The following is a 9,829-nucleotide window of genomic DNA, read 5'->3' on the forward strand; positions in this document are numbered from 1 at the left end:
AAAATAAATTATCCAAAACAGAAGATTATATTGTAATTTTACCACAGAAGAAATAAAGATTCTCACATTACCAGCTAATTACATTAAACTTTATTATAAAAGGCTTAATAGAAATAACTATGAATTTTGTATCGAAAATTATTTTAATCGGATTGATGATGAAATGGTTCTTTTCCATTTCTTTGAATTTCCAATTCAACTGTTTCTGATTATCTTGATGGCATTAAATGCATGCAAACAGATCAGTTTAAGGAATTAATACATAAGCATACGCAAAGATTTCCTTTTGATACAGGGTAAATGTATAAAACCAATATTACGTGTTATGAATATATACTGTATCTCACTTATTTTCAGAAAATCTGTAAAATTGTATTTTGATTGTATGTAATTAAGTCAGTTATTTGTACCGGTGCTGTTTTACTACCTGTTGGCAATAACCAGTCTTTTAAATGTAGCAAAAACATTACTATTTACTAAGTTGCTAACTGGTTTGGGTTCAAGTTTTGTATTATGTTTTTACACTAATCTCAATGTAAGATTTTATTTTAATGCATGGTGCTTAACCCAGAGTTATTTATAATTATTTACGTTCCCTGCTGATCTTTTAATTCACATTATATGGGGTTCTGGAAATGTAATTTTAGGGACTAATCAGGACTTCTCCGACTGCCCCCATCCGAAAAGGAGAGAAATTTAGCCGTGGCATTACAACATGTGTTTGCAGTTAACGGATTTTTTCCCATGGAAAAAAAAATCTTTCTATTTTGCTACCTGAGTATTTTCCCCTTCTGTGGTGGAAATTACTCAGAAAAGGGATACTGGACTTCTTTCCTGGGGTGCTTACGTTACTCTTTACAGAGAAGAAGCTAAAATGAGAACGTTTTGAGATGCTGAAATGGAAAGATGCATTCGATGGTCTTACATTTTCCCCTTTATAAAGAAATTCTGTGATGTTGTTCCTTTAATCATAAATTATGATCTTGTCTTAACATGAAATTTAATTGTTAAGTTATACAAAAAAGGTTCTGAAAGGCAACCTGTCTCATATTTTCCATCCCAGAAGTACGGCGAAGTTACACTTTCATATGAGTGCTCAATGGCGAGTCTTAAGAACAGCGCGTTAAACATTATTACATTTCCTATTTATAATTCCGTGTTATTAATAATTACCTATTCATGCGATAAATCGGTACAAGTTGTTATGTTTTTTCTTTTTATGTTAATATATTTTTTATTAATATGAACCAATTAATCACTTAACATAATGCATATAAATATATATATATATATAGCTGTAAGTCACTAATAATAAACACCTGCGAAATTAAACTGCATGTTTTGAAGCTAACATTTTAGCCTCGCAAATATTTGAAATTCGCTTGACTTCGGTAATCTTTATATTAAAATTGCTTTTTTTCAAGACCGTAGTACTAGAGTGGTCGAAGCAGCATTAATTTTAATTTGTAATTCCCTCAAAATGAAATGAGGCTGTAAAATGAGACAGTTAAAAAAGATGTTAGAAGTACATTAGAGAATAAATTTAATTTTCCAGCTTTTGAACACACGAGCGCAATTTGGGAGGGAAGGAGGAAAGTAGAGGCAAAGAGTCGGCACTCAGGTCACGTGCACTTCTGAATATTCTGTAATATTCTAAGTCATTTATTCTGCTTCTTTCAAAGGCCAAAATAGGAAATTTTTAAACTTTTTCTTACTTTAAAGGCGGAAACTGATCGTGCATCTTGATATGTAAGTCACTGTAGAATCATTGGAGTAGAGTTAGAAAAATACAAGGAAACAGAGCGTGAGCCTTATTCTAGCTTATAATTAAAGGAAATAAAAAAACCACTTTTAAAAAGTAATATATACCGGTTAAGGAAGTTATAAATATAATTATTGCTAAACATGAAAATAATTCGCGAGATACCGAACAAATACGTTTTGCAAAGTCAGTGAGAACCTCAGAGGTATAAAGAGTGTTACAGTACGATAATCTGAGTCTCAGTCACAAGGTGATCTTCGGAACTTTAATGTCCATTTTTCTCGCATTAATGAGGATGATAAGGAATAATAGAATGATCAGTGGTTTCTCAAAATCAGAAGATCAGATTTTCGTAATCCTAGTTACAAACTAGTTACGTTAACCAGTGCCTAGTCCTAGTTACATAATGAAAGTTACTTTAACCACCCCTACTATTAACAGAGACTGATTCACCTCAACGGATTAATTCATCATGGATATGATTCGTCAGAATTATGATAAAATGGAGATTCTCCCGCATGTAAGACAAAAGCACTGGAAACTATGAAAAAGTAATTAGCAGAAATTCGAGAATTGATCTCGAAGATTTTTAGAAATCCTACTGCCATTTATCTATACTATCATTTTGTAAGCTTGTAGAGTCATCAACAGGAAACATAAAGCGAAATCAGTGATGCCTTCGCAAGGATTCGAACTCCAGACCTTCCGACTGCTAGTCGAACGGGTTTCCAATTAGTCAAAGGCAAGATGTAAAGAGGGGGGGAAATATATTAAAGGGACTCCACCTAAAAGGAGACTGGGACGGACGGGGTTTAATCACTAAATTCTGGTGGTGGCGAATTTTTTACCATCATTTTTTAATTCAGGCACCACTTGCAAAGACTGGAATGTTTTGTTCAGGAAAGATGAGACGATCCACTATGCCTTCACCGAGATCCGAACTTCGGACTTCCCGATTGCAGCCGGACGTGTTTCTAATTATTTTACGAAAAGACGCAGTAGAGGATAAATATTCCTTACGAGGTTTTATGTTAATAATCTTAATATCTTATTAGTTTTATCTTCACTGCCATTTCTAATTTTGTCGGCTCCCAAAGGATGCAAATTAGTTGTTATTGTTGTTATTGTAATGTCCATATTACATGGAAGAATGGTTGCCAGAGCCCACCCAGTTTTGAAGAAGAGCACCCCGGAGATTTTTCGGCGGTCTCCCACCCCTCTCCCCTTCCACCAAACCACACGAGAGGACTTTCGGCTCACCGCATATTTAGAGTGAATAATTATTGTACGGACACTATACATTTTCAAATATCCATGTCTTCTCTGGGATTCGAACCCGGGCCTTTCGGTACAGCAGTAGGCTTCCCTAACCAGTAGAATATCTGGGAGATTGCAAATTGATTAACATCTATGTAAGGACAGAGCTCTTGAATTAAAAAATTTCTGGAAGCAACCGCTAACCTACGTGCTGTTCTCTTCAGCCCTTATAGGGCTTAGCCCTGTCTTATCAGTAATCCTTATCTTGCCGTTATCCTCACAAGTTCTCACACATGGGCCCACACATTACATCTATTATTCAGAAATTTCGAGTACGTAAAGCTAAAATCCACCCGTTAACTATTCGAAACATTGTTCTATATATTGGTAGCAAGTTACTTATTTATAAATCCATTCTGCGTCAAATCCTGTGTTATGCCTATCCAGTGTTGGCGTATGCTTGTAAAACAAATAGAAAAAAAATTGAAAAAAACTGCTCAGAAATGCGCATAACAAACTCTCATCGCTACATGCGTAACAAGCGATTTCATGGATTAAAAAATAGTCCAGTTACATGCTATTATTACTTAGCAAATAAATTTTATAATAACACAGAAAATTACCAACTCAGAAAGGATAATTTGTAACTACGACTACTACAGTTCTGCAGACAGCAAGAGGCCAAATGCAATTCTTAATCCCCAAGTAATTACTTAATGTACCTTTTCATGCTCCCTATTTTTGTTATTATTTTATGTCCCTAATGTATTATATTTTAATTATTTGTCCGTACCCTTAAATTGCATGGAGGTACCGTTATTTTCTGTAAAATTTGTGCTTCTTCTTTTCACTGTTTGCTAATTACTACTCAACAAGTCAACTAGTTTCTATTGAGAAAACTTTTATCGGCTTTGTGCGACCTCTTCACATTCTAAACTTATTGCCTTCTTACTTTGTACATTACGCATTGATAACAATTCACAACTCCAGTTGTATTCGATCTGGAGGAAGTCCTAATGTCCAGGTAATGAAGTGTTTAACACTATTTCTACCATTCAAGAAGCGGACATTGGAGCTGTTACATCAAGGTAATCTGTGTATAGAAGGCTTAATGGAAAAGGCCTTCATGCCACAAAGTCAATGGTTAGGTGTTTCACTATTTTCACAAAAAAAGAGGGATCGCTTTGATTGGTACGAAAGATTTCAGAACTAGCGTGAAAACTAATGGTTCCATATTCTCTTTACTGATAAGTTGATGTCTCGTTTATATTTGGAAGAACGTGAAATCTTCCTTCGAACATTATGGAATTTGACCATTGGGGTTATGCAGATATGAAGGTATGAGAAAGAGATTGATAAACGTACGTCCCTACATTCTTTCAAAAGCGTATCTGTGAATGACAAGAGGTCTTAGAATCTTATGTAAAACCTTTCAGAATCTTTTTATTCGTGAATGATATTGCTCGTTAACACCGAACAAACCTTATTCGACGAATTTCTTGAAAGGGAAGACACTAAGCAAATAACATGGCTAGAAACATTTCCTGATCTTGACCAGAGAGAGAACTTGTGGAAATACTTTGGAAAAGTAAAATTGCACGGATTCAACCTTATAGAAATGCAAATGCCCTGAAGACCGCATTGCTGGGAAAGTGAAACTTGATTCCCAAACTGTAGTAAACAACCATATAGCCACCATAAAAACACATTCTGGTTTTAATTCAGAAGTCAAACAACAAAAATCAGCGTTATATTTTCAAATTTTCACAGGACTAGTTTCGATGGTTTTACCGAACCACCATCCTCAACTGCAAAAGCGCAAATGAACGAAATAGGATATAATGATTAGATAAGATAAGAAAGCCTGGATATAAAATAATCTAGTGGCGCCATCTGTTGATGAAACTAGAACTAAAACATAATTTCTTTAAAGGCCGAAGGCAAAGAGGGATTGGAATTAAAATCGTTAACTAGAACAGAAAGATTTTTTTGAATCTGAAATGCCTCTAGAAAATCCAGTTTTCCAATGGAAGATGTTTTTTGAATAATTTTGGCAGCAGAAAAATTTTAAGCGTGATTTTCGGACTAACAATGCTGGGCAACAGAAGACTTCTGTGTTACCTTTTTTCTAACATATGCTTCATGTTCTTTGACGAGAAATTTTAAGGCTCTCTTAGTTTCGCCAATGTTAATTAAACTACACTGGCAAGGAATCCTATAAATAACCCAGGAATTCATATCCGGAATGGGATCCTTGAGTATGGAACTCGGAATTTTATTGATGGGAGAATAAACTACCCGAAAGTTAAATTTCTGCAAAATACGTGCAACGTTATAGCTAATTGAAGGAAAGAAGGGAATGACAACAGAATTTTTTATAATCTCCTAAAACAATAGTGTGCCTTTTAGTGTGTTGAGATGAGAATTTTTTAACTGCTTGATTAATAATATTGGGTGAAAAGCCCCTGTCTATAGCTATTGCTTTTAAATAATTTAATTCTTCATCAAGGGATAGTTTGGGGAGCAAACTTGAAGAGCACGGAAAACATAGGAATAAAATGAAGCTAACTTTTGTTTAGTCGGATGACATGATTTAAAGTGTGGTGGAAGGCAAACCTATGAAGGTTTACGGTAAATCGTAGTACTGAAGTTGGATGTGTTACGTGTGACCAGAATGTCCAGAAACGGAACAGAATTGCAAATCTCAAGTTCAAATGTGACCTGAATAGCAGGATCAATAGAATTCATTGTTGAAAGAACTTTATTTAAATCATCTTTATTACCTTCAAACAGGGTAAAAGTATCGTCTACGTAGAGGAACCATAAAGTTTAAAGTTTAAAACAATTTTGATTCATAATAATGCATGTAGATATCAGCCAGGATGGGACTGAGGGGACTTCCCATGGCTAATCCCTCAGTTTGCTTGTAATATTTATTTTGGAAAATAAAATGTGTTTGTTTCAAACAGAGTGAGAGAAATTAGCTCATCAATTTCGATGAAAGAGAAATGAAATTCGCGAAGTCTGGTTTCTAGACATCTTAATGCTCCTTCCACTGGAACATTGGTGAATAATGATTTTACATCAAAAGGAACCATGAGTAAATTTCTAGGAGAAATATTTTTAACCTTTTTTACAAACTCTATTGAATTTTTTATGGTGTAAATGTTATTTTCTAATTGAGTTGAAAATCTAGAAACTAAATATTTACATTTTGGTATGTTTATGCAAGATATGTGTATGTGAGGAGAGACCAAATTCCGTATTAAATTTATGAGCCTTATAAGGTATTGCTACTCGAAATAACCTAATGTCTCTACAGCCTTAATTTTTACTAAGCTATTCTCAATTTTGTTTCGAATGCTCATTTTAACCCTTTTATTTTTCATCGTACAGATGTAGTCTTATTAATTTTCTCCAATTGTATTTATGCGTTATGATTTTATTTGTTATTCCACCCAAAATTCATAAAATTATAGTACACAGATTCTAAAAAACTGTGATTTCATGCATGTAAAGATAAGTTTGAACATGAGTGCATTACAAAGCATAAGAAATCGATGAACATTGAAGTTAAAATAAAATTCCACCTATCCGCATTCTGCATATCCAAATAGCTTGTTTTTCATTCTAGATTAATAAAATTTATTTTGTTACTATGCTTATTTGCATATTTTAATTTCTGTACCTTAATTTAAATGAAAGATAACGCTCTACATACTTCTTAAGAAATCGTTGTGTTAATTATTTTACACAAAAAACAGTACCTTAAAAAATGTTCTTAGTTTTATTATAGTTAAAATGAAAACTTAGTCAGTCATTTTGGCTCCACAAATAAAAAATAATTTCTTTTTTAATCTTAGATAGTAAACAACATTATGCTTTAATTTTAAAACCTCTAATGCATTTCGTTATTTTAGTTAAACTAAAATAGGGTAGTGTGTTTAAGCAAGGAAAAAAAAACAGTATCACAGTTTATTTTTTTTTTTCAAATAAAGCACGTTTAGTGTTTATACTACTCGAATAAAAACACTTTTTTATTCGTGCAAAATGATGTTTTTGAATTATCCTACTAATCTGACGTTCCCAGATATTTGAATATATATATTTATATCCAAGCTAGCCCAGATATTTGAAGTCCTAATATACAAAAAGTTTCAATAGCTAATTGACCTCGCTTAAATAACTTCATTTAGCTGTCTTGAACAATATTTTATCACCCATGTTTTTTATTTATTAAAGGCGACCCAAATTTCGCGCACCTTATATTTTCAAAAATAGGAGAAATTCTAAAATGCATAAAAATGGCAAACTGTTTCAGTGGGCGAACACTACTATATTGTAAACAAGTAATATATTACATATCACTAGAAAGTTTTGTTGCAGTTTATGCTGTTAGCTTTAAAAACCGTTTGTTTTGTGCAAGATGGAGATGATTTTTCCCAAACGGAACGAATTTTGATGATTCAACAATGCATAAATTTGACTGCAATGCCTTCTTTATCACACTGGTTATCAGTGATTTCAGCATTTTATTCCTGATTTCGTCCATTGTTTCTGAATTCAGAAGAAACGGGCTACCATTTACTTTCTAATGGCTAGCGTTTTCAGTTTCTTGATATCAGGTTACCAAGAGAAAAATTTGCTATTTTTTTAGGCTTACGGAAATTCCGAAAATTTGCTTTAAAGCAGGGTTTCTTAAACTGTGGGTCGCGATTCCTAAGGTGGTCGCGGGACCTGCAGCAGGGATCCGCGGTAGTATTCAAAAACAGCACATCTTTATAATCTCCGATATACAGTCTCATGCGTTCGGGATAAAAATATTTTATTATTATTGCCACTGCTTGCTTTCAAATCGTTTAGTTTGTTAATCAAAAATTTATGAAAGTTTTACAAAACATGAAAGAGATTCTAAAATAAATTCGAAATCTGGGATTCCAGATGCACATGCTTGGATGGTGTACTACGTTATTCAAAATTCGGTGGCCCTAGGTACCGTCGTTTCTTCACAGGGCGAGAAACATACATACATTCATGCAGATTCTTCATCATTTAATTTCTTTAAAAATAATACCGAGCAATAACACATGGTGGCAACAATTTGAAAAGTGATGCAGCCTTTTACAGTAGATCAAGCAAATCCTGTTTTGAGACTAATAGCCCTTTTGGCTAACGAGTTTTTGTGCTAAAAGAAATTAAATGTGAAAATTCAGAAATAAATTTTTGGAAAACTCGCAACACATATTTAATACTCAAATGCTATTTTACATCCCTGGGAAGTCAAAAATTCAATTTACCTGTATATTCAAGTAGTTTAATACACAGAAACATTTGGTTATATAAATTAAATTAGCATTCAAAACAAATTAGCAACAAAACAAAAGCCCCCCGTCCCCCCCAAAAAAAATTCACAATAACATAAAAACTTACCTTTTTTTTTTTTTTTTCCTGTATTTCGATAGCAGTCAAACGGGAACAGAAGATTAATCGCTGTACACTTAATTTATCATTGTGAACTAGCAATTTCTTTTTAACGGAAAACATAGCAAAGTTTTTAAATTTTAGATTAAATACGCTTAAATTATTTGCTAAGATTAAGTACGATTCAGATTACAAACAATTAAATTAAGTACTGCTATGGATAAAATATTTCCTAAATATTGTAACATCATTTGCTATCACCACTGTTATCAAATGTGTATTATACTACGTTTTGCACATCTTTAGACTATTTTCCAGTAGAAGTTTCTAGTGGTTTATGGTACTAATTTTTCTAGTGTTTCGTTATAAACAAATGTAACTTCTAGCTTGTGGGGATTTATTCAAGTTCATTAACAGTTAATTTTATTTTGAAGCAATATTTCCTACAACTCTCACTTTCAACCCATGGAAATAAGTTAGCGCGCATGTATTCTTAATGAGGTAGAGTATTTAAGAAAGTGATTTGGAAGGTGGTTTTAGAGCGTTTCCTGCCTGCCTGAAGAACACGTAATTATCTCTGATTTACTAGAGATTATATTCCTGTGGCTTTGAAATTTTCTTGCCATTAAGCTTGTTTACACCATATTCCTGTGGCATGAGGTGTTCGAGTAATTAAGCTTGTTTACGCCAACTTTTCACAGCCGGGCTGCGAGTTAAGTAACCTGTTAAAAGCCGTTAGGCTAACTAAATTCTATTCAGTTTTAAGTTACTTGTTACCTTCTAACTTAAGCCAAAAGTACTGGCTTTTGTAAGCACGAGTCGGGTACATCCGTGAATAATATTCAACAAAGGGTTACACTAATAAAGGGTAAAGCTTTACACCCTTTCTGTGGATTTTGCTTAAATGTAATTCCTTATGCTTATAAGGTATTTCTCCCGCCTTCCTAGCGTGCCTTCGTGGTGCAGTGGTTCTGCACGCTGGTTTATTATTCCAGAGGCCCGTGGTTCGATTCCCGGCGAAGGCGATTGCTCATTTTTCATCTTGCCTGCTCCCAAAAATTACCTTGTAGGATTCTCCAATGCGTACTTCTAAGTTACAGATGAAAGTGAAGAATTTAAGAATTGATAAGCGAATAATCGCTTGAGTTCCTGTGACAGGAAACAACAAGACAGAAGGATAAAATAACCCTTTATTATTCCAGGCAAGTGTAACAGAACTCCGTCTTGGAGTTGTACAATAAAGCCGACACTTGGGCTTGAACTTAAGAAACTAAGAATTAAACTAAACTAATCTTAACTAAAGAGATATAGCCGAAGCTATAAAAATTCTAACAGACTTGGTCCCTTAATAATTGATTGCGAAGCTATCAAGGGCCTAAAGTACGGCCG

The 9,829-nt window shown here is 33.7% G+C and overlaps 1 non-coding gene across 1 annotated transcript; it reads left to right on the forward strand.

Moving 5' to 3' along the window:
• Nucleotides 1-9,391: 9,391 nt before the first annotated feature.
• TRNAN-AUU (transfer RNA asparagine (anticodon AUU)) lies at nucleotides 9,392-9,465 on the forward strand. Its single transcript has one exon. It is a non-coding gene; the product is annotated as a tRNA-Asn (tRNA).
• Nucleotides 9,466-9,829: the final 364 nt, after the last annotated feature.

This window comes from Stegodyphus dumicola, chromosome 12, assembly GCF_044657685.1.
Source record: "Stegodyphus dumicola isolate Sdum_Otavi_A_Nest chromosome 12, ASM4465768v1".
Taxonomy (NCBI): domain Eukaryota; kingdom Metazoa; phylum Arthropoda; class Arachnida; order Araneae; family Eresidae; genus Stegodyphus; species Stegodyphus dumicola.